Source organism: Podarcis bocagei (assembly GCF_964188305.1).
Source record: "Podarcis bocagei genome assembly, chromosome: 6".
NCBI lineage: Eukaryota > Metazoa > Chordata > Lepidosauria > Squamata > Lacertidae > Podarcis > Podarcis bocagei.
The window spans coordinates 72869003-72892993 of NC_138130.1; positions in this window are offsets into that span (position 1 = coordinate 72869003).

The window sequence follows — 23991 nt, forward strand, 5'->3', positions numbered from 1 at the left end:
CTCTCCAGATGAATCCCAGGTTGACCCAAATTAGCCCAATACGGATCAGTGTCTGGGATGCATCTGGAGCAGTTTCAGAGTCCTGGTATAAACTGTGTCTGTTACAGCATAAGGGATGGCAGATGCGGAGAGCAAAACCCTTCCTTCAGCCGCCATTTACCTCTCGAGCAACCAAATGATACCTCTAACAAAACCCAATGAAATCGGGATCAAATTATACACATTTCAATAGGGGCATCAATAAAGTTCAACATACTTAGTTTGAGGACTTCTCTCAGTTTTCTCACAAAACAAAATATAGGATCTGTGAAGGCCCTTCCCTAAGTCTGAGGCAGGAGGAGGTGGAATTGACTTCCAAGTATTGCAATGCAAGCCCCCTTGCCCCTTTAATTTCATTTAAGCTGCTTTATCACATTTCTCAGCTCTGGCTGAGCTTCAACTTCCCTTTTTTACATGTTCATATATATCAATCCATCACTGTGCCGTTTGAAGCGCATTCCAGAAAGCACAAGGCCAGCAGATCAAATCATATTGGTGGTAAAGCAGATAAAAAATAATGACTGGGTTTTTTTACCTCTTTGAACTGGAACGATTTGGAAGAAATATTGGGGCTGACAGTTACAGCAAAGGCAATAGCCCTGCCAAAGTCTTTTAAGGGCTTCCTCTGTCCTTTTCCAGTGCCCACCTGTTACTCATTAGAGTTATTACAAACTGCATAAACATGACTAGGGAAAGGCTTCCAGGTTTGAACTCAACTGATTATCTTGGCAGAAAGGTTTTCTTAAAAAGGAACGCTCTTATAATATAAGCCTTCCCATCAAGAGATCTCAAAATATTTGAGTTTTGCTTGATTTTCAACCGGTGGGAGGGAGGGGCAGGGGGTAATTTCCCAGGGCTCTTTTTTGGAGCATCCTTGAAGTATTGTGGTCCTGAGCTGTTTAAGGCTTTATATGTTTTTTAAAAAGAAAGAAACAACACTTTGAATTAGGCCCAGAAACGAATTGGCAACCTAAGCAATCAGGGCAGGATTGGTGTTATGTTCTCAAACCTTCTTGCCCCGGTGAGCAACCTGGCTGCTGAATTCTGCACCAGCTGAATTTTCTGAACCATCTTCAGAGGCAGGCCCAGGTATAATGCATTTCAGTCATCTTCTTCTGCCCCATTACTGCCTCTGGAATTAGAGGTGTTTGAAACACGGCTGAAACCTGTAGAACCTGGCCCTAGCTATGGTAGTGGCGTATGTCTGTACATAGAAGGTGACAATAGTGCTTTTGTGCCACTTCCGTTGCTGGAGGAAAAGGATTGTCTGGTTCCAGGTCCTGTGAGGAATTGTTTATTTATTTATTTGAAAATGCCTAACAGACTCTTTCATAAAAATACAGCATGGTGATCTACAACATAGAAAATACATTAAAACCGGTCAATAAATAGCTGTAAAACATAATTAGAAACATCACTAAAACTTCAGCTGATACTGGTGGGAAGAGTTGGACATGTTTAGTCCAGGGAAGAGAAGAGTAAGGAGACAGCTGCTATCAAATTCCTGAATGGCTGCCTCACAGAAGACGGAACAGACTTGCTCTCCATTGCTTCAGGGGGCAGCACTATTGGGAGGCAATCACAGGGAAGCCAATTTTGGCTGATACATTTGGAGGAACACAATACATCTCATCATAGTGGTCAGAATGCTGTGGTCAGGAAGATCTCTTTCCTGGTGGTCATTGATGTACACCCTCAAGGTCCAAGTCCTCACCCCATAACTTTGATCAGACAGCCCTTGAAATTTAACTCCTTCAAATGGAGGTCTGACCTGCATAAAATAGGACACATATCCACCCTATCTGTATGCTGGGAGGCAAGTTTATTTTCAAGACCTTGTCTTGGTTTTACGCTTCTCAATGGCATTGGCACTGGAGTCACAGTTGCGGCCTAGATGGACCTTAGGTCTAGTTATCCAGTGTTATGTACTGAGTTGAATAGGATCCAAAATGCAGCAGTCTGATTCGTACTAGAACAATAGGATTCAGAATGCGGCTGTCTGATTGGACCTAGAACAATAGGATTCAGAATGCAGCAGTCTGATTGGTCCACAGGAGCCACCCAATCCAGCTCCAGGTGGAAGTGAATCCGCAACCTCATTGGCCTACAGGAGAATCCCAGAATTAGCCAGTCATGCGGGGCCCATTGTGTAAATAATGTACAGTGGTGCCTCGCAAGACGAAAAGAATCCGTTCTGTGATTCTCTTCGTCTAGCGGTTTTTTCGTCTTGTGAAGCAAGCCCATTGACGGATTAGCGGATTAGCGCTATTAGCGGCTTTTAGCGGCTTATCGGCTTATCGGATCAGCTGATGAGTGGCTTAGTGGCTTAGAAAAAGGGGGGGAAAGGGGAAAAAACCCGCAGGAACTCGCAAGACATTTTCGTCTTGCGAAGCAAGCCCATAGGAGATTCATTTTGCGAAGCACCTCCAAAACGGAAAACTCTTTCGTCTAGCGAGTTTTCCGTGTTGCGAGGCATTTGTCTTGAGGGGCACCACTGTATATAAAGCAGACATTCTGGAGGAACTTCCATTCCTCCTCACCACTATGAGCTGAATAAAGAGCAAGAAATCCACTCTCGACTCCGAATATATTTCATCCAGCAAGGCAGTTTTAAAAATAAAAAGCATGGCAGAGGGGATGTCTGACCCATTCCCTCTTTCCCTTTCCTGGATCTGTCACCTCTGTTGTTTTCACATTGCAGGGAAAGCAACACGGCGTATCAAATATCCGGTTGATGCTTCTCCTTCACCTCTTGCCTTTCATTCCCTCCTACATTCTGCATTCCAGCTGCTGAGCACTGTGACATTTAGCAGAGGAGGATCAAACTCCATCTCTTCACCATTAAGCCCTTCCATCTCTCTTGAAGTCACACGCTGCTCTCTCCGCATGCTCTGTTTGCAGCCTATGTCACACGTGGAACAACAGAAGCTGCTCTCGTGCCCTCCTCCTCCTCCTCCAAAGCTCTGCAAGGAAAAAGAAATTGTGCAGGCAATTTAAATAAGGAGAAAAGTACAAAAGTAAGAGAAGGAAAAGGAGAAATTTAAGAATAAAGATGCGAAGGATAAACTGTGTGAACCGGACCAGTGGCATATATACCTGATATTATACTGCCACCTAGTGACAGTAAAACACATAGTGGAATTCATGTATAACTTGCCAGTGTTGATTAAACTAAGATTCAAGAATCATTGTCTTGGGAAAATATAGTCACAATACAGGGTTGACTAGCAGAGACACCCTCTCTCTCATACTGTTTGCTTGTTTGGGGAGGTTGTTTGTTTTTCATCCAAACTGGAAATCTACGCTTTGTTGCAAATGCAACCCAGTAGCTCATTGCAATCCTAAATATTTTCAGTTTGCTTGCCAGAGTTGCCAAAATAAATTTGTTTCTTTAAAAATAAAATAAAGTGAGAACATTTTACATTTCAAATAGATTTGAAAGAGAGGGTATGGGTGATATATCATCAGCAATGGCACCAGTAACAGATGCTGAATGTTGAATAATCTCAGGTGCCAGTGACAGTACAATCAATTGATGGATAAGCTGAAAGCTTCTGCAACCTGCTCCAAAGACAGCATGAGATCTCCAAAGGGGGTGGAGGTCTTTGCACAAATGATCTGCTGGGTCAGGAAATGTGGACACAGAGAGACAGTGAAGTAGAGTGGTTAGAGTGTTGAACTAGAGGTCTAGGTTCAGATGCCCACTCAGACATGAAAGTTGCTTTATAATCATGGGTCAATCACTAATCCTTTTTTTAAAAAAAAATAATTTTTTATTAGGATTTTCTCAATTTTTTAGACAAACACAGAAACATAGACATACAAATAACACATATAATTTTTAAAACCTTATTTTCTTAACCACTGTCCCGGACTTCCCCCACCTCCCCTTCTTGCATCCCAATTTCAAAATTTAGCTCAGCAAGTTCTTTGTACCCCAATTATCCCTTATTAATATTTTACTTAATTCATCTTAATTAGCTAATTTTAAACTTCTAAACCTCCTTTTAAAATTCACCCTTTTTCTAAGGTCGACCCAAATTCCCTTTCACGAGGTTCCCAATTGTTAAAATAATTACAAGACAACCTATCAAGTAAAACATATGATTATACCCCTTTGGATTCCACAGTTTTCCCCCCCTCCCCCGGTTTCGATCCCCAAAAATTGTCCATTAGTCTATCAGCTCTCAGCCTGGATCTACCACGTCCGAGGCTCTTAAATCTCTCTCAGTCCCTTTCAGCCGGTTTTGTTGACAGTCCTTTATGTTGAACATCAGGTCTCGGAGCATCTTTGACCCACTAGGGTCTAAATTTTTTCCAACCAGCCCACCATATTCGAAAAAAGAGTCCAGGTCCTGCTTCTTACTCTTTCTAAGTCCAAATGTCCCAGATGTCCCAAACATTCCAGTTTTCACCTTGATCAAATTTGTAATCCATAGATCTTCCGGGCTCCCTATAGGGAAAAATCCCCAGTCCTCGTTCTCCATTTCAAACCAAATTTTCTTCATCCAAACCTTGCTTTCCTTACATTCCAATTCATCAGGCCTCTGGTTGTTCTTTTCTACTTGTGGCGTTTCAGCTCCTCCTTCACATTCTTCCAAAACAGCACATGTATTTTCCTTTCCAGCTGCAGATTTTTCTTGCGTCAAGTCCTTTTCAACAGAATTGTTTACTTTAAGATTCAAGGTTATAAGATTTGCCGCCATAACATCACTCTGCTCTTGCAGCTTTCCCAGGAAATCAAACACCCTATCCAGTTCTGCCTGTAATTTTCCATCTGTAGCCATGGTAATATCTCAGAACCCCCTCTAGAGGGATTCTGGTTACTAAGTATTCTTTCTCCAACAATCAGGTTATTTTGTTCTTATTTTCTCTCCTTTTGCAAAAGCTCACAGTCCAATGTAACAAAAATAACCGGCCAAAGTAGCAACAAATAGAATTTCCTGACTTTGACAGCTCATTTGACAGCTGTCAAAGTCTGTAAATATCTTCTGCAGGCTCTCTCGCGGATCGCTCCTGGTTCCGGGGGGGGGGGGGTTACACTTCAACTCTGTCGTTCAGTTCTAATCCTCCAGTAATAAATTGTATATCCAAGTCGTGAAATTAAAGATTTTTATCTCGAAGAGAGGAAAACAGTCTCTCAACCTTAGTTATCTAATTCTTGCTTTAGATTGTCTGCAAAGGGGGGGGGAGGAAGACTTCCTTTTGGCACCTCCCCCGGTTGTACCGAATTCAATTAAAAAAGATTTTTAATTCCAATTTCCATATTACTCACGGGTTGTTACTTTTTGTAGTCCAAAAGATCAAGGAAAGAAGTCAGCGCTCTCCAGCCATGGCTTGCGGCTTCACTCCGTGGAAGAAGCGGTCTACTCACAGCACCACACCGCTCTCCGCCACCCGCTCCGAAGCCTTTAAAAAGGCTTCTTTGCAAGTCGGAGGGGGCACAAATGGTGCCCGCCGAGTCACCAAGTCCACAGGCATCCACGCCTGTGGTTTCTAAGGGTCCCCGCGTCGCCGCCGCGGCAGGACCCCTCTTCCACCAAGCCGATTCCCTCCGGAGCTCGGAGGGAATCCGCCATTAGCTGATCGCGCCAACCCGGAAGTCTCAATCACTAATCCTTGGCCTTCCCTCCTTTACCTGGTTATTCTGAGAATAAATTGGAGGAGAGTGGAAATATAATGGCATCATATAAATGAGTGAGGGAGCAGCCCAAGATGGTAATGGAGTAACATCTCCAGGCCAGTGGCGCCTCTGTAATTAGGGCTTCTCTCCCCCTTCCTCTACCTGAGGTGAATAATTAGAACTACGAAAAATAATTTGAAACTACCAGGAATACAACTGCTAACTAAGGGAGGATTTACAACTCGGCAATGGAGAGAAGGAGAGAGAGATTAGGCCAGAAACTGCTGAGATGGGAGCTAAGAAATGGCAGCTCTCTACTCCAGAGCAGATAGATTCCAAGGCTGGGAAATGACTGAAGTTTGATCAATTCCTCAAAGGAAAAGACTTGGACATGATCAGAAATACTTTTTCTACCATCAATAGGTATGCTGTGCTAGAACAAGAATAGCATGACGAAGCAAGAACAACAAAAATATTAGCCTCCCCTATAACAATGGAGGAACACCCATGGTCACCAACAGAACTACAAAAGACAAGTATTATGGAGATGATTAGTAAGCAAACCTTTCTTATAACTGAAACTGTGATAAGCCTGTATGAGAAACTGAATAAACTGGGTATAAATGAGTGACTTCCCCAGCTTTGTCCTGTCCAGGCTTCATATCTGTTGTGGAGGCTCTTGAGCAAAGCCTGAACTGCTTGACACCTGGATGGAGTCTTTTCAGTGGTGGTACCCCATGCACTGCTCTGGTTCACCAGAAGCAGCTTAGTCATGCTGGCCACATGACCTGGAAGCTGTATGTCTGCTCCCTCGGCCAATAAAGCAAGATGAGCACCGCACCCCCAAAGTCGGTCACGACTGGTCAGGGGTCCCTTTACCTTTATCTTTACCTTTACCCCAGCTATAGAACACTCTTTCCCCCTGAAAGTGTGGCTGGTATCAACTTGCTAGCATAGCCTCCAGTCCCACTAAGGATTATTGAAAGAGCACTATTGAGGCAAGATGATACCCAGGACCTATATTTTGAGTACACATGAACCTCGGTCGAAAGTGATGCAGATAGTTGAATTAAGGTTTCTCTCCATTCCTCATTTTCTTGCTCTTATTCCAGTTCTCCAAATTTCCACATCACTTTGAGATTTTTTTTATAAAAAAAAATTCACCAAGATTTTAGTGCGAATTTCTCCAAATATATGTTTGGTTGCATGCAACTTTGCATTTTTGCAAAGCAACATTTCCTAATGTAATGCATTTTGAATGCATATGCAGTTTTATGCAGACTTTACCATAGCATACACATGTATCTGCACATTACTTGGTTGGGAAGTGCATTGCAAGATTTGCAGAAGTGCGAATTGTGAAGGGGATGGCAGAGTTTCGGCTTGTATATTGTTTCAGAAAGTGCAAATTGGATAGGTCCACCTTTAAATGCAAACTTAATAGAATCTCTTCCCCCATCCTTAGAAAGCAGCAGCCCTTCCTTCAGGCCCACAATTGTTCACCTCTCTGAAAGCATTGTCATGGGTCAGGCAGCCCTATCTGCAGTCTGTTCAACAGTGAGAAACAAATATGTTAAGATACTTGAGTGTGCTGATGTGGGGAGAGACAGGTAGCAGGCTTTCCCCCAAGTTCTTTTGGAACTTCTGAAATTGTATATTCTAATATGACAGTCAATCATTTATTTAATGTGTGAGCAGCTTTTGATGTGTTCTTCAGAATATGTGAGATTTTTAAAAATGGGCAAAGAAGCATTTTTGGATCATCTTAGATTAAGAATATGCAAAGCTTCAAGCTGTGTCAGTTCATTTAACTTAATAGAAAGGCACTTTATTTTTTCCCCTGATATATGCAGTAAAGGTGATTTACTAATGCATATGTCTTAGTTCAGAGCCCTGATCCCCAAACAATTGATGCATCAACTGGAACTAGAAAGGGGGTGGCAGTTGGGAGGTGTGCTAAAGGCTGCTTTTACAGCAAAATAATTTATGGCATAACTGATCATCAGTATTCAGCACATTGCCGCAATGAGGTTATTAATTTTCGTTGCAGGCATACCTTTGAAAGTCTGCGGTGCTGGTTACCTTTTAAGGCAAACATCAAGATGTCAGAGAGGAAGGGGTAGTGACAGCAGAAATGTTCACCCTCAGAAAATGAAGAGTGCAAACCTATTCGATACAGGTGCTTGTATGTCTAGAGCAGCATGCACAGTGACTCCCAGTGGGTGTCAAAGAGAAGTCTCCTTTCCCAGAGGCCATTCCACACTTTGCAGAGGCCGATAGGGAGGCATGCAAGTCCTCAGTCCTTAAGCACATCCAAGTTCTAGCTCCAAATCATCTGTTTGGTATAGCTGAAGGGCAATATAACATCAGCGGTGCAAGGTGTAAGCCACAAGCCTTTTCCTTAGACTAACTTCTTTCTCTGCACTCTTAGATTTAATCAAGCAATTAAAGCATTCGTACCTTGCTCTTCAGAAAAGAAAAGAGTAGTTTACAAAGATCAGAAATAAAATGGCGGCAACCCTCCAGTTTACAATCTGAAAAAGATAAAAGCACAAATGGAAAAAGGATTGAGAGGGAGGAGGGGAAAATAAAACCCTGGCAGTAGTTTTTAGTCAGGACATTGTGGACTCTCCTCCCTTGGAGGTTTTTAAGGAGAGGTTGGATGGCCATCTGTCTTGGGTGCTTTAGCTGAGATTGGATTAGATGATTCTTGGGTCCCTTCCAACTCTATGATTCTCAGTACTGGAGCTGGATCGAAACAAAATGGAGAAGGGCTTCTGCTTCCCTTCTCTTGGTCCCAGTGATGGCTGTTACATGAGTGCAGTGTTGCAGAGCCAGCTTCCCAGAAGTGGTGTTGTTTCCACCTATGGGGGCAATTCAGGTGTACATCAACAAAGCCAATTCTGCATATGTGCTCATGCCACTCTGGCCTCACTGCCACCCTGGCCTGTTCCTGGAAGTGGCAATAATGACACCACCATGAGGTTGGCTTTCAGCACTGCCACATTCTCCCAGCAGTTAGTAGCTGAAGGGAGTGGGGAATCTCAGCTGGAGCCTGAGCACTGCGTCCCCTTCCTCTAATTTCCTAATAACTGAGTTGTTGTAAATTTGAGGGGATGCTATAGAGTCTGTGTGTTTTATGTCTGGAGCAGTCTCAGAAGTTCCTCTCTCTCTGCTTATGCGTAATTGTGGTAACAAGGAAGTTAATGCTTAAGTGGCAATATTTCAGCATTAACTTGATCTATGAGTGGTAAGTGTCTGCATTAATTTCAGCATGGTACATTGATGGGTAGACACAGCTTTTCCTCACTGAAATGTAACATGGAGCAATGAAGTAGAATAGGCCTCTCTCTCTTTTTAAACCCCTGAAGGAAAAGTCAGATATACGTGAAGACCATGAGAAAAGTCTGTGGTGCTGCAGCTAAAACCCCAGCATTGCCACTGAAGGCAGGGAATATTTGTGGGAAAGCACCGAGAGTTGTCAGTCAGAAATTAGTCTCTAAATACCCTAACAAAATCCTCATCAAGGAGAGGGAAACTTGCTTCTTTGTAATTCCAACCCTCTCATCCTGACTACTGGTTCCTGAAATGTTCATCCAACAGCCCAATAAGAAGCTCAAGTCCTACCCCACCCAACTAAAAGAGGAGTGTTACAGTGGGTACTAACTTAGCTACTACCAAAGGCAGGGGTGGAATGTCCCATTTTGCTGCTTCAAACGAAATGAGAAGTACCCCAAATGGGTGCTGACAGTAGAGGCATTTCTTTGCCGCTGGTGGATGTGGCAGGAAACCCATGGGCATGGCATCTAGGTGGCTTCTGCCATCTGAGGCAGCAGCCTCACCCTGCCTAGTGGCTGAGTCGGCTCTGACTAAAGGCCTCTGTAAATATAAATGTATTGACCTGGCACCTAAATGGATGCACCAGGCATGTTTCCCTAGGGAATAAGCATTCCAAAAACAGAGAGTCATCACTGAAAAGGCCCATTTTTGGTAACAAGAAAAATGATGTTATAAAAGGACAGTTTCATACAACTGAGATCCAGGAAGGCATTTAGGAAGGTGCATTTAATTATATTCTAGGATGCTGAAATCACAGGGGACATTACACTCTATGACACACACTCCATGATGATTTGTGTCTCAGAACTGTTTGCATTGATCATGGTAGCTTCTAATGGGCCGTTGTTCCAGTTGCTGATTAGCCTGTGAACCAACTGGCCAATGAAGTTTGGTGAAATGAACTAGTAGGGCTAGTGATAACTTCTGATTGGAGCATTCAATGGAAGCAAGGTGCTATTGCTTATCTGCCCTCCAAACACTGAGCATTACTGCTGGTTCCTGAGAAGGGGAGGAAGGTGCACAGGCAGTGAGATGCAATTCAAGAGCTGTGATGGAGCCAATCGGATGCTTCTTCTTCATGACACCTCGCTCCCTGCACCTCATCCCTCCTGCTTTCTTCCCAGGAATGGGAAAGGATACTCAGTGACAGTTGAGTAATGCCACCCTGCTTAGGCCAGCCCCACCAACCACTCTTATGGGTATCCAAAAGTAAAGTGGAAAGTTATTTGAAGAGCCTTGAAATAGGAGCAGGGGTTTCCCCCCCCCCCTACGGAACTCATAAGAATCACACATACCTGACCCAAGGATGTGATGAGGTGCAATTGACGCAAACCATCACAGACATATATGTGAACACAGCACCTCCTCATTACAATGAAAGCTAAGCTTTAAAGACAGTGTTTTATTTATTTCTTTTCCTTTTATGAAGTGTTTGTGAAAAGCTTTGTAGAATCCTTTTGATTCTCTCCATTTAAAATAGTTGTTTCACCCTCAGGACCTCTCACTGCCATGGCTGCATGCTGAGTGACAGGAATATTCATCCTCTCTACTAGGTTCAGTACCTTAACAAGCAGCAGTGTGTTCCAAAATGCAAAACAGGCCAGCATTTGGGAAGCGGGTGGCATTGCCGTGATAATAAACATTTTTATGATTTGTGTCAAGCTGTTTCTGTTTTTATACAGTATTTAAATTGTTCTGTTGTGCGTATTTTCTTGCACATTTACTTGGTTAAAATCGCGTTTGTCACCTCAACCTGAATGGAGAGATGAGGTAGAAATGGTTTTAAATATTGGGTATTTTGACTTTTCAGCCTTTAAGAAAAACCCTGGAACCACAAATTCATAAAATCATTGCAATCGTCAAGGCTGCCAGAGTCATAACTCACCCTATCATCAATACTGTTACAGGATAGTGCAATGATTGAGCAGGGGGGAATTGTTCATCTAATTGCCAGCTCTTGCCTGCCAAATGACTTGTAATAACTCTCCTGTTGGAATGATGGAAACGGATGTGGCTTTTAAAAGTGTTCTCAGGTAATAAAAGCTTTGCATAGTCTATCACCCCTAATTTTCTGCTCTTTTTATGTATGACTGGGAAATTTATTTGGTAAGCAGGAGGCCTCATAAGTGAAATGAGAGCAGCTGGGTCCCAGGCACCACCCTTGAAGTCCACGTTCTGGTTCAACAGAGAGTTCAAGTGCAGGTCTGAGCCTTTCATAAGACTTACTTCACCAAACCTTTATTAGGCATTACAAATAAAGGCCATGATAAAACATCCATATATAAAAATTTAAAATATATACAAATAAACAACCATGTAAAAATATGTAATGACGAGGATTTTCATTGGAGTTTCTTCCTGCTAAATAGTGCCATTCACCACTCAAAGAGATAAAGGGTAAAGGGACCCCTGACCATTAGGTCCAGTTGTGACCGACTCTGGGGTTGCGGCACTCATCTTGCTTTACTGGCCGAGGGAGCCAGCGTACAGCTTCCAGGTCATGTGGCCAGCATGACTAAGCCGCTTCTGGTGAACCAGAGCAGCGCACGGAAACACCATTTACCTTCCTGCTGGAGCGGTACCTATTTATCTACTTGCACTTTGACGTGTTTTCAAATGGCTAGGTTGGCAGGAGCTGGGACTGAGCAACAGGAGCTCCCGTCACGGGGATTCGAACCGCCGACCTTCTGATCGGCAAGTCCTAGGCTCTGTGGTTTAACCCACAGTGCCACCCGCGTCCCCTCGAAGAGATACTCTTGATAAAAACTCAGCCACCCTTGCAGTTACTTCCAGGTTAATGTCAGACAGATAGAATCTGATATTTTCATTGTGCCATGATGTCAGACTACCAAAAAAAGGGAGCATGCATTTGTTTAGCTGGTTGTACAATGGACAGTAGAAAAGAATATGTTCTACTGTGTCTGGCACATTCAAAAACATCCACCATGTCTATTGTTTCTGGGGATGTTTAAATATCTGCCTTTGACAAAAACTGAGGGGAAAACGTTTTTGAAATATTAGCAACCCTGTTATCTGTAAACCATAAAACTTGGGGGAGCAAAGTTTATTTACAGCTGACTCAGTGTTTGTTTTTTTCAGTGTCATTTAATCTGATTTGAATATTTGAATATTACACTAAATATGCAAATTTTGGATAAGATGGATTGTTTCAAGAAGTGGCAGAAAGATATTTCCAGATTTGTTTGGCAGGGCAAGAAGCCTCGAATAAAATTTAAGATATTAACTGATGCCAAAGAAAGAGGTGGATTTGCCCTGCCAGACCTTAAACTTAATATGAATCAGCTGCTTTTTGCTGGCTGAGAGAATGGCTGCTTCTTGAAAACACTGAAGTGTTGGATCTAGAAGGCTTCAATAATGTATTTGGTTGGCATGCATATTTGTGGTATGATAAGGTAAAAGCACATAAAGCGTTTAAAAATCATATTGTTAGAAAAGCATTGTTTAATGTTTGGATAAGATATAAGGATTTGTTAGAAAAGAAAACCCCAAGATGGTTGTCTCCAATGGAAGCGAAGGCACAGAAAAAACTCAATATGGAGGCCAAATGGCCGAAATATTGGGAAATTCTGGAACAAGATGGAGACAGAATAAAATTGCAGAGCTTCGAAAAATTGAAAAACAAAGTGCAAGATTGGCTCCATTATTACCAAATAATGGAGGCATACAGTTTGGACAAAAAAAGTTGGTTTCCGGGTGGAAAAATCAAAATTGGAAACAGAATTGTTAGATCCAAAAACCAAGAATTTGTCAAGAATGTATAACTTGCTGTTGAAATGGAACACTCAGGATGAAATGGTGAAATCAGCTATGATTAAATGGGAACAGTTATGGACCACAGGTATGAAATTCACGGCATGTAATGCCCTAAGAGAAAATTTAATGAAAATGATTTATAGGTGGTACATGACACTAGTCAAGCTTGCAAAAATTTACCATTTGCCCGACAATAAATGTTAGAAATGTAATGAGACTGAAGGTACATTCTTTCACCTTTAGTGGACATGGCCAAGGATTAAGACATTCTGGGAGATGATTTATAACGAAATGAAAAAGATATTTAAATATAATTTTTTGAAGAAACCAGAGGCCTTTCTCCTGGGCATGGTCGGCCGAATGGTGCCAAAGAAGGATAGAACTTTTTTTATGTATGCAACAACAGCAGCAAGAATACACATGGCAAAGTACTGGAAGACACAAGATTTACCCACCCAGGACGAATGGCAGATGAAGTTGATGGACTATATGGAACTGGCAGAAATGACTGGCAAAATCCGAGACCAGGGAGAAGAGTCGGTGGAAGAAGACTGGAAAAAGTTTAAAGACTATTTACAGAAATACTGTGAAATTAATGAATGTTAGAAAAACGTTGGAATGAAGTTATATGGCTTTAGTAGAAAGGTTATAAGGAATTAAGTATAAATAGATTAATAGAGTATTAAAGGGAAAAATAAGGTTAGAGTGTGTTAGGATAATTATAGGATAGAAAACAGAGGAAGATGGAAAGGAATTGCTGAAACAGTTAACAGAAGTGGAATACAAAAAGGGAGGTGTGAGGAGGTCGTGGAAATAAGTGAATGAAAGTTAAGATATTGTTTTGTGTCTTAAATGGTTTTGTTTTGTTTTGTTAACCTTATGTGTTAGTGTTTTGTAGTGTTTCTGTACTGTGTTGTATTTTTTTTTTGTTTTCTTGTTTTTTTTGTAGTGTTGTGTTTAAACTGTTGTAAAATTAATAAATATTAATTTTTTTAAAAAAATGAATATTACACTAAATATATTGCTCACTTGAACTATACAAGAGTATCAGGTCAATACCGATAGATCTGATTTTGCTATGTAAGAGTTGGAACCATCTGGATTTATAAGAGTTCTTAAGTAAGTCAGAGAGCAGACTCGAAGGTTGGCAACGGAAATGGCAACACAACCAGTATTTTATAGTGCTAGCCCACACCCAATATTCCATTGTGTGTATACCTAGTTCTTCACACATCGTCTCATACTTGATTGAACTTGGGAGCCCCAGGATCATTCTCAAGAAACTTGAGTGTATCTTATCGAAATCACTATTATATGCTTGTATCCATTCTGGGATCCCAAAAAGTAGCTGGGACTACACTTTATCTTGAAAAATCTGAATAGTAGTTGGTATAAATTGGTTACCTTTCTGAAAATAAAAGCGAGCTATTGCCAAGGAGATGCACTTTGCCTGTTTTATAGCACTTGTTTTACAAGGTCAAACTACAATGAGAAAGAATGTTTTTGTATTGCTTACACAGAAAGAAGCAGCAGGTACCTTCTACTCCAAGAACAGCACATCTTCAAAAGGGGAAAAAACATACTCGCAAGTTAGGCACTATGTGTACTTTTCTTAGGCTTAAGGCTGTGTACACAATATACCTTTAAAGCATATTTGAAGCACATTGTTTCCCTCAAATAATTCTGATTATTGTAGTTCTCCATCCCCACCCCAAGTTACAATTCCTAGCAATGCTTAACATCCAACAGTACCCAGAATTCTTTGAGGGGGGAATATACTTTGAATATACTGTAAAAGTCTAATGTGTACACAGCCTGGGCTCTGTGAGCCACATGGCAACAGAACATTCTCCCCCTTTCCTCTCTCTGTGCACCCTCTAAATCTGGAGGTTCCTACTAGCTCCTGCCCAGACAGAGTATGTATAGGATTGCATCACACCCTTTGAGACTCTTTGAAAAATGACCAGAGAGTATGTCCTTGCTCTATCACTTGGCTGCCTCCAATGCTGATTGCCTCACTACAGTGATCTCTCATACCTCCGGCTGACATCATTTCTCTGGACCAACCTGTAAGCAAATCTATAGGTGTCCCAAGATTCTAAATTGATTTCCTGGCATGATTCTTCTGGCTTCCTTTGACAGATGAGCTAGAAGAATCTACACACTGAGCAAGGAAAGCATGCTGGTGATGAATCATAAGACAGCTGTTTGCATCTTTGGAGAACAAAGGGAAGGCAAATAACTCCAAGAGTGATGGAAGCTATGAGTAAGGGCAAATGACATCTCAATTTTCCCCACACTGAGATGCACAAAACTGTTATTGATTTTTGGCCTACTTTTCACACCTCATTGCCCATAGGCCAGTTAACAAAAGAAATATTTAAGGGTGAAAGGAATGCGTCCTACTGGTCAAAAGGCTTCTTGGTGTGTAACTAATGGTAGAGAATCCACCATCCTTAAGGAAAATAATAATGGGAATCTGGTTGTGGATCCCATAGCTCACACCACCTTATACGTATTCAATCCATGTTTAGCAAGATTGAAAAACAGCATTGAGAATTCAGTGTTTTGGACAATCCAGGAGCACTTCCTTTAAAACAGATCTATTATTCATATTTCAGAGTGCTGGAACCTCATAACACTTTTTCCTGCAGACAAAATATAATGTGCATATAATGATATTCTTGCAATGCACACATTGAGAAGCAATTGGGAAGTGGGTGGCAGCTCATGAACTGCGAAAGAGCTCCAACAACATGTGGATTACACCAGATGAAGAAGAGGGTAAAGGTGGAATCCTCCAAAAGCTCTCTCAGTAGGAAAGACACCCCACTAACACATGAAAATCAATCAACCAGAAGTCAGAACTTAGGGCACGAGACTATGTTAAGTGAGCAGGTGATGCTGTGATCTTGTGCTCTCTGCATATGCATTGCAGATTAGCGCTCCTTCCCAAAGCATAGTTAGTATTTTCCCAGCTTTGGTAAGGAGGAGGGAGGGCTCTAGGACCCTGCCAGAGCCTTGCACTTCCTTCCCAAGCCCAAGTACCATATTTTTCTGTGTATAAGACACCCCTATTTTGGGGGACTCCAAATTAAGAAAATGCCCCTCAGCACTACCCGTGTATAAGACGAGCCCCGATTATAAACCTAATTTTTTTGTAACAAACAAGCAAACCTAGTCTTATACCCAGGAAAATACGGTACTTCCTTAGCTGGTTTTGGGAAGGTGGCACGAGGGCTGGGATGGAGCATCAGATTTTGACCTCAGTACCCGTCTGCCACTGAACCTGCCTTTCCCCCTGACGGGACTCAAGCAGCTTACGTATAAAAATAAGAACCGCTAAAAACATAGGGGAAACTATCATTTAAAAAGCAAATAAACATTATATGCTTATATGCTTTCGGAGTGGCTACTTGCCTCCCTCTTCAAAGAGTCCTTGCCTTGCTGAGGAACACTCTTTGGTTAGAGCACCAGGCTGAGAATCACCTTGTAAGTATCCTTCCTTATGCTTCCACCTTAAGTAATCTAATGGTTGCTTGTTTGCTCGCTGTGAATAACTGATGCTTCAGGAATCTTTTTTTAAAAAAGAAAAAGAAAAAAGAAACACTAATGGCTGTGCAGAAATGCCATTAATCTCTCTCGAGGCTTACATTATTTCCAATGTATCTTACCTGATTTTTCAAGTTGCTTTCAATATATTTTATTCTACTTTTACTCTCATTTCTGATGGTCTGTTGCCAAAGATTCTGAATCATCAGGATTAATCAGAAGCCTGGAAGAAATCCAGGTATAACAAATAAAAAGCAAGGCACTTTTGGTTTTCTTCCAGCCATATTGGGATGCGTAGCTCATGTTTATTGGTGTGAGAAAAAGTGGAGCTAATTAGAAAGGGAGGGGGTGAAGGCAGTCCTCCGGTGTGCACTGAATGCTACCAATCCAAGCTGTGTATTTCTGCATCCGATTAGCTGTCCAGAGACTATTAAAGAGAAACTATTTCTCCTCTCTATTAACATAATGCAGACATTGAGCATAAACCAAAGCTCCACGTGTGCAGGAGCTCCCTGGTCTCTTTTCTGCAAAGAAATTATATATATGTGGATTTTTATCAGCCGGAACTCACCGGAACTCAGTTCCGGCACCTCTCAGGTAGGTGCCATTGTAAGAGAACAAGGGAGGTGTTCATGGTGAGTTCCAGCACCTATTTTTCTAGAAAAATAGCAGTGTATGTGTGTGTGTGTGTGTGTGTGTGTGTGTGTGTGTGTGTCCTTCCCATTTCTGCATAGTGTGCTCCATTAGCTCATGCGATTGAGTTCTGTGTCCACATCACAGTCACTGAGTGGCAACCAAAATTAGAGTCTTTCAATAAAATAAAATAAAAGTGTGACAGGAATCAGAGAATGATGGGTAATAATGGAAAATATATGTGACCCACAGAAAGCCTAAGCCCTTTATACTTTATAAGAACCCCCTCATTTTGTTGAACCAAGGGGAAAACGTATGTCTTTCCTTATTTTCTCCCAATATTTGTGTTCTTCATATCAAGGCAGCTTTTAGCATAATGAAAACAAATGGAATTCTCCTCCATGCTGCTCGGCAAGGGCTCAGAGTCCCTTAACTCATCCACGCATCCTGAAAGCTATTCATTCAATGAGGCATCCACATTAAAGGAGACTTGCTGTGCTAAGTCTAATTTTCACCGAGTGCAGCAAAGGGCAATTCCCGTGACTGCGGTGGCAGATGAAGTGCCTGGAGCAGAGGCATGGCGATGCTTCTTGACTCCCAAGAATATAATGGAATTAATCAAGACTTTGACTATCAGCATGTGGACACTGAAGACATGATCTGTAGATGGGTGGCGTCTTTCTTTTCTCAAAACAACCTCAAAAATGCCTAACAGCACTTGTCACTGATCTGTAGTTGCTGAAGAGCCAGTAGAAGTTGCAATAACAGGTATCTTCAATGTATCTGGATTAAGAATTCTCTGAAGGTCAGAGGATGCTGAAGGCTGACATCCAGAAGTTTGGGGAAATGCACACCTGGGTGGGGATTCTCACAGAGAGGCAACATAAAGGGGAAAAATGAGGAAGTAATAATCCAGTGGACTAAGGGCTGACCCTAGATGAGGTGGTTCTCCTGACAAAGTGAAGCTTATATACCCTCTTTTTTCATTCAGTCATTTATCCAACCATTTATTCTCCTAAACTTGCTCTTTTGCAAATGCTGTATGATGTCCATTCTGCATTTGTTTGTGAATCATTTTGAGGATGAAATGGCTTGCATCCACTTTGATATTATGAATCCCATGAATCACCAGGGTTGTCCACAGCACTGTTTAGTCCTGTTGAACTGGGTGAGTTTCAACTGGTAAGGCTCTAGGATGTGGACAAGGTGCTTGGACTGGTCAGGCTGACCACTTGTGCTCTGGACCCTTGCCTCTCTTGGCTGTTAAAACCAGCAAGAAAGGAACAGCTGACTGGGCTAGGGAGGTGATTAATGCCTCCCTGCAAGAGGGGACGGCCTCTGCCTGCTTGAAGGAGGCAGTGGGGAAACCACTCCTCAATAAACTATCCCTGGATTTGAAAGCTCTTAGTAACTACCAACCAGTTGCCAATCTCCCCTTCTTGGGCCAGGTTCCTGAGTGGGTGGTTGAGGACCACATCTAGGAAACTGATTTTCCAGATTCATTTCAATTGGAGTTTTGGCACAGATACTGCTTTAGTTGCCTTGTAGATGGCTTCTGTTGGGAGAGAGACAGGTGAATGTGTCCCTGTAAATTCTCTGAGTTCTTCATGGCTTTCAATACCATTGACCATGGTATCCTTCTGGAGAGGGTGATTAAGTTAGGGGGGTGGCATCACTTTGCAGTAATTCCAGTTCTACTTGGATAGCCTTTTCCAGAGGGTGATGCTTGAGAAGTTTTCTTCGGCCCCATGGAGCCTTCATTGTGGGGTGGATGTAACAAAGGTACCCGGGGGAGCCTCCCTGGGGAGAGCATTCCACAAACAGGGAGCCACGGGGGAAAAAGGCCCATTCTTGTGTTGCCACTCTCTAGATCTTTCATGGAGGAGGCACACAAAGAAGGTTCTCAGATTATGGTTGCAGGGTTCAGTTTGGTTCATATGGGGAGAGGCAGTCCTTGAAGTATTGTAGTCCTGAGTCATTTAAGGCTTTATAGGTCAAAACCAGCACTTTGAATTGGGCAGTCAGTGCAATCAGACCAGGATTGGTGAATATTCTCAAACTGGCTGCCGAATTCTGCACAAGCTGAAGTTTCCAAACCATCTTCAGAGGTAGTCCTACATAATAACATGTTGCAGTAACCTAACCTAGCAGCTACCAGACCATAGACAACAGAAGTTAGGCTATCCATGTCCAGATAGGGATATATTATTATTATAGAATAAGGCTGTCAGAACTGGTCACAAGAGTTAAATTCATAGGCTGGGTACACACGATACCTGATCTATGCTATGGTGAATAGTTGGCAGAAAGCCCTCAAGAGCTCCACCCCACAGCCAATGCACCCTAAGCCAAATGGACACATCCCAGGTCTTTGGTGCATTGCAAAGAAATAGATCCTGTTGACATGCCACTGGAAGATCCCTTGGCAAATTACTTTTCATGATTGCTTCCTTCTAGAACTGGAAGCTCTTTAAGTAGTAACCACTGGTTAAGATTAGGCAGGCTTAGAAATAGGCTTGGAAAGACTTCTTCTTTCCCCATGACTGAATCAGAAGATGGAAGCCACTGTGGAGTCTCATCAGCAGGCTAAGAGAAATTTAGCAAAAGGGAATCTCTGTGTGTGGTTTCCCCCCCTATAGTAAGCATATGTAAATCATATGTAAACCAAAAAGCACTTGTGTTCCTTATCACCCCACATATTTTCAATGAAGAGAGCCCACACATTGTTTCACAAGATGTGGCTCATTCTTTTATCACTGAGCGCCTTGCATCACCTCCAGGGCAATGTCTTTTAGTGGTGTCGGCTCACCCTGCCTGCCAACAGCCCATTCATCAAGTGTAAAGCAGCTGAGATGCATGCATGTGTGTGTGTGAAATCAGAGAAAGAGAAGTGGCAAGGGGACAGAGGCAATAGGGCAGGGAGGAGGGATTTTGGGGGAGGCTTTTTCAAATGATGGAGCAGGAGAGAGACAATTGAGTAGGAAGGAAAAGAAAAGAGGCAGAGTTTGTCCCAGTCAAAGCAAGAGGATCAACATCTTGGCAAGGCTTTTAGTCGTACATGAAAAGTTAGATTTGGGGATTATTTGAGTGCAATTAGAATGTTAAAGAAGTATTTTTAAAAAACCACAAATGCAGTAATCACAACCATAAGACCCATTAAAGTGATTTGAAAGTGATTGCTCACAAAGCTAAAATTGGAAGGAAAAAAAGTACAGAAACCTAGATTGTCTCATTAATTTATTGTACGCTAAAATGCACAAGTCTCCAGAAACTTTTTTATGCTGGCTTCTAGAAAAGAGAATGAAGAGTAGAGAAAAGAGAAGAGAAGAGAAGAGAAGAGAAGAGAAGACTCTATGCTGGCTTTGTGTTTCACAAACATTCTGCCACTTAACAAATGCCCTTTAATAGACACACAATCCTCAACAGAGGCTACACAACTGGCAGAGAAGAGGCTAACTCATTTATAGTCTCATAGGCTCATCCACACTTCTGCACTTGTCTTGTGACAAAGGACTAGTAACGAGTAAGCAAAAGAAACACAAAACACTTCCATGGAAGCTTCCCAGTTTGTATTTCAGACCAAACCAAAAACCACATTTTGATGGCATAAGTGTGTATGTGTGCGCGCGTGTGCATGAGTGAGTGAGAGAGAGATTTTGCAACACAAATGGTAACATGTTCAAATTTCAAAGTGCAGAAGAAGCTGAAATTTGTACAGAATGTCCAGAACATGCAAGGATAAATGTGCCAGGTAAATATGCCCAGCTGACAGGTAGAGTTACGTACAAAATTCAGTGTGCAGTGGAAAATGCATACAGTCTTCAAATAGACCCTGTGCCTTGGATCCCAAGATAACTCAAGGAAATTCACAGAATAAAGGTTTCCCATTTAATCCTCCTACGGCAACCACCTGCATCCTCCTCACAGTCTGGGAACCCCTGTGAGGGAGAGCTGGGCAACCAGAATTTTACCCATCTCCACATTGAATCTAGCAATGTTTGAGACAGGGTGTGCCAACTTGAACATTTCTAAATTTGTGTTATGTATGGTGGAGATTGGGTGTTGGGAAGCCAATAAACATGAGTTTTCTAACAATGACTTTTGGGAAGCACGACGTAATACAATTTGTATGGCAAGCTTGCCCAGAATGTTAGCATTTGTGTTTGTATATAATTAGACATCTATACACAATCAAAATCCTTCTCTATACACTGTATCTCTCTTTACAAAAATACATTCTCACACTGGGATGAAACAGATTTTTCCCTGGGACTGGTTTAGACAGATTTGCTAATTGTATTGACAGCAACTTAAAATGTACACATTTTTTGCTGGCAGTCTATCAGATGCTTTGATTTTGTAAAGAAAGGCTGGAAATCATTTTTACTAACGTTTAAGAGCTCTGACTTGAAAGCTTTACAGAAACTGGCTTCACCACTATAATTTATAATCCTTGCAAGAAATGATGGAGTAGCTGATTTGTTATAATTTAAGAAAAGGGGGAAACAGTTAACTCCCTCATACTAATTGAACTCTAAAATTTGCAGGTCCCTGGAATGGAAAACTACTGCCAGATGCCAGCCTCTTCCTTGCAGCACACAGTCTGAAAAGCATCTTGCTTGCCATTGCATTGGATATTGATTCTTCAAATGGCACAGAAATCTTAACTAACACAAAGCCACTGCAGGATTTTAGACACAGCTCCCATTGGGAGGAGAAGGGGCCTGCCTAAAAATTACTTTAAGCTCCTTGGCAATTGCAAAGCACCATATAAAACAGCTTAGAATCCAAAATTTGTTTGTAAATCTGCACTTTTTTTCCCAGCTTGAAAGCTGTCTGTCTGCTGCAAGAGCATTTTACTATTGTAAATTCCCTGTATAGCCATATGGACTACATTGCAAATGCCGTACAGGCTACGCCATCAGGACTAAATTTGGCCCTGGTCATCAGAAGTTGTGCTCCACACTAAAGGTTTCTAGTAATGCCATGCCTGCCCTGGAGCCACCAGCAGACTAAGAAGGCAAGCTCTTCCAAGATCCCCACCATCACAAAACAAGAAACCCAGGACCAAACTTTGCCAAGAGCCCCTCTGCCCCCCAGAAATATCTTCAGCCAGCCCTCCCAATGGTACTTTTTAATGGAAGTTCAACAGATTTAGAGAAATAAATAGTAAGGACACATCCACAACATATATTTAAAGCAATCTTGTACCACTTAATGATCATGGAGCTGGCTGGAGTAATTAGTAATATGGAGTTGTCACATGCTCATTATTTCAAGGTAGGACCCCTGTTTTTAAAATGCATTGTTTACTATAGAACATCTGACTCCTATAGAACACAGAGACCTGAAGCTAGTAAAGAATCGTAGGGGTGTTATGGCACCACCCTTGATCAGTCTAATAAGATGTCTAGGTTCCATAAGAAATTATTTGTCTCTAATTTGGAAGGAGGAGGGAGGAGGAGGTGACTTCCAGAATACAGTGCAATGCAACACTACACAAGGAAACCAAATAATTAATAGAAGGCAGTAATAGTAAAACTTTCCTTTCGCTTCAAAAAAAGCGAAAGGAAAGTCCAATGCTGTAAAGAAAAATATTGCATAGGAACCTTGAATGTAAGAATCATGGACCAGGGTAAGTTGGATGTGGTCAAAAATGAGATGGCAAGAATAAATATTGACATCCTGGGCATCAGTGAACTAAATGGACAGGAATGGGTGAATTCAGTTCAGATGACTATCATATCTACTACTGTGGGCAAGAAACCCGTAAAAGAAATGGAGTGGCCCTCATAGTCAACAAAAGAGTGGCAAAAGCTGTACTGGGATGCAATCTCAAAAAATGATAGAATGATCTCGATACGAATCCAAGGCAGACCTTTTAACATAACAGTAATCCAAGTTTATGCACCAACTACTGGTGCTGAAGAAACTGAAATTCACCAATTCTATGGAGACTTACAAGACCTTATAGAAGTGACACCAAAGAAGGATGTTCTTCTCATTATAGGGGATTGGAATGCTAAAGTAGGGAATCAAGAGATAAAAGGAACAACTGGCAAGTTTGGCCTTGGAGATCAAAACGAAGCAGGGCAAAGGCTAATAGAGTTCTGTCAAGAGAACAAGCTGGGCATCACAAACACCCTTTTCCAACAACAAAAGAGACGACTCTACACATGGACATCACCAGATGGGCAGCATCGAAATCAGATTGATTATATTCTCTGCAGCCAAAGATGGAGAAGCTCTATACAGTCAGCAAAAACAAGACCAGGAGCTGACTGTGGCTCAGATCATCAGCTTCTTATAGCAAAATTCAAGCTTAAACTGAAGAAAATAGGAAAAACCACTGGGCCGGTAAGATACAATCTAAACCAAATCCCTTATGAATACACAGTAGAAGTGAGGAACAGGTTTAAGGATTTAGATCTGGTGGACAGAGTGCCTGAAGAACTATGGATGGAGGCTTGCAACATTATACGGGAGGCAGCAACGAAAACCATCCCAATGAAAAGGAAACTCAAGAAAGCAAAGTGGCTGTCCAACGAGGCCTTACAAATAGCGGGAGAGAGAAGGCAAGCAAAATGCAAGGGAGATAGTGAAAGATACAGGAAATTGAATGCAGATTTCCAAAAACTAGCAAGGAGAGACAAGAAGGCCTTCCTAAATGAGCAGTGCAAAGAAATAGAGGAAAACAACAGAATGGGAAGAACCAGAGATCTGTTCAAGATATGACAGGAAGATTTCGTACAAAGATTACCATAATAAAGGACAAAAGTGGTAAGGACCTAACAGAAGCAGAAGACATCAAGAAGAGGTGGCAAGAATACACAGAGGAATTATACCAGAAAGATATGGATGTCTCGTACACCCCAGGTAGTGTGGCTGCTGACCTTGAGCCAGACATTCTGGAGAGTGAAGTCAAATGGGCCTTAGAAAGCACTGCTAACAACAAGGCCAGTGGAAGTGATGATATTCCAGCTGAACTATTTAAAACTTTAAAAGATGATGCTGTTAAGGTGCTACACTCA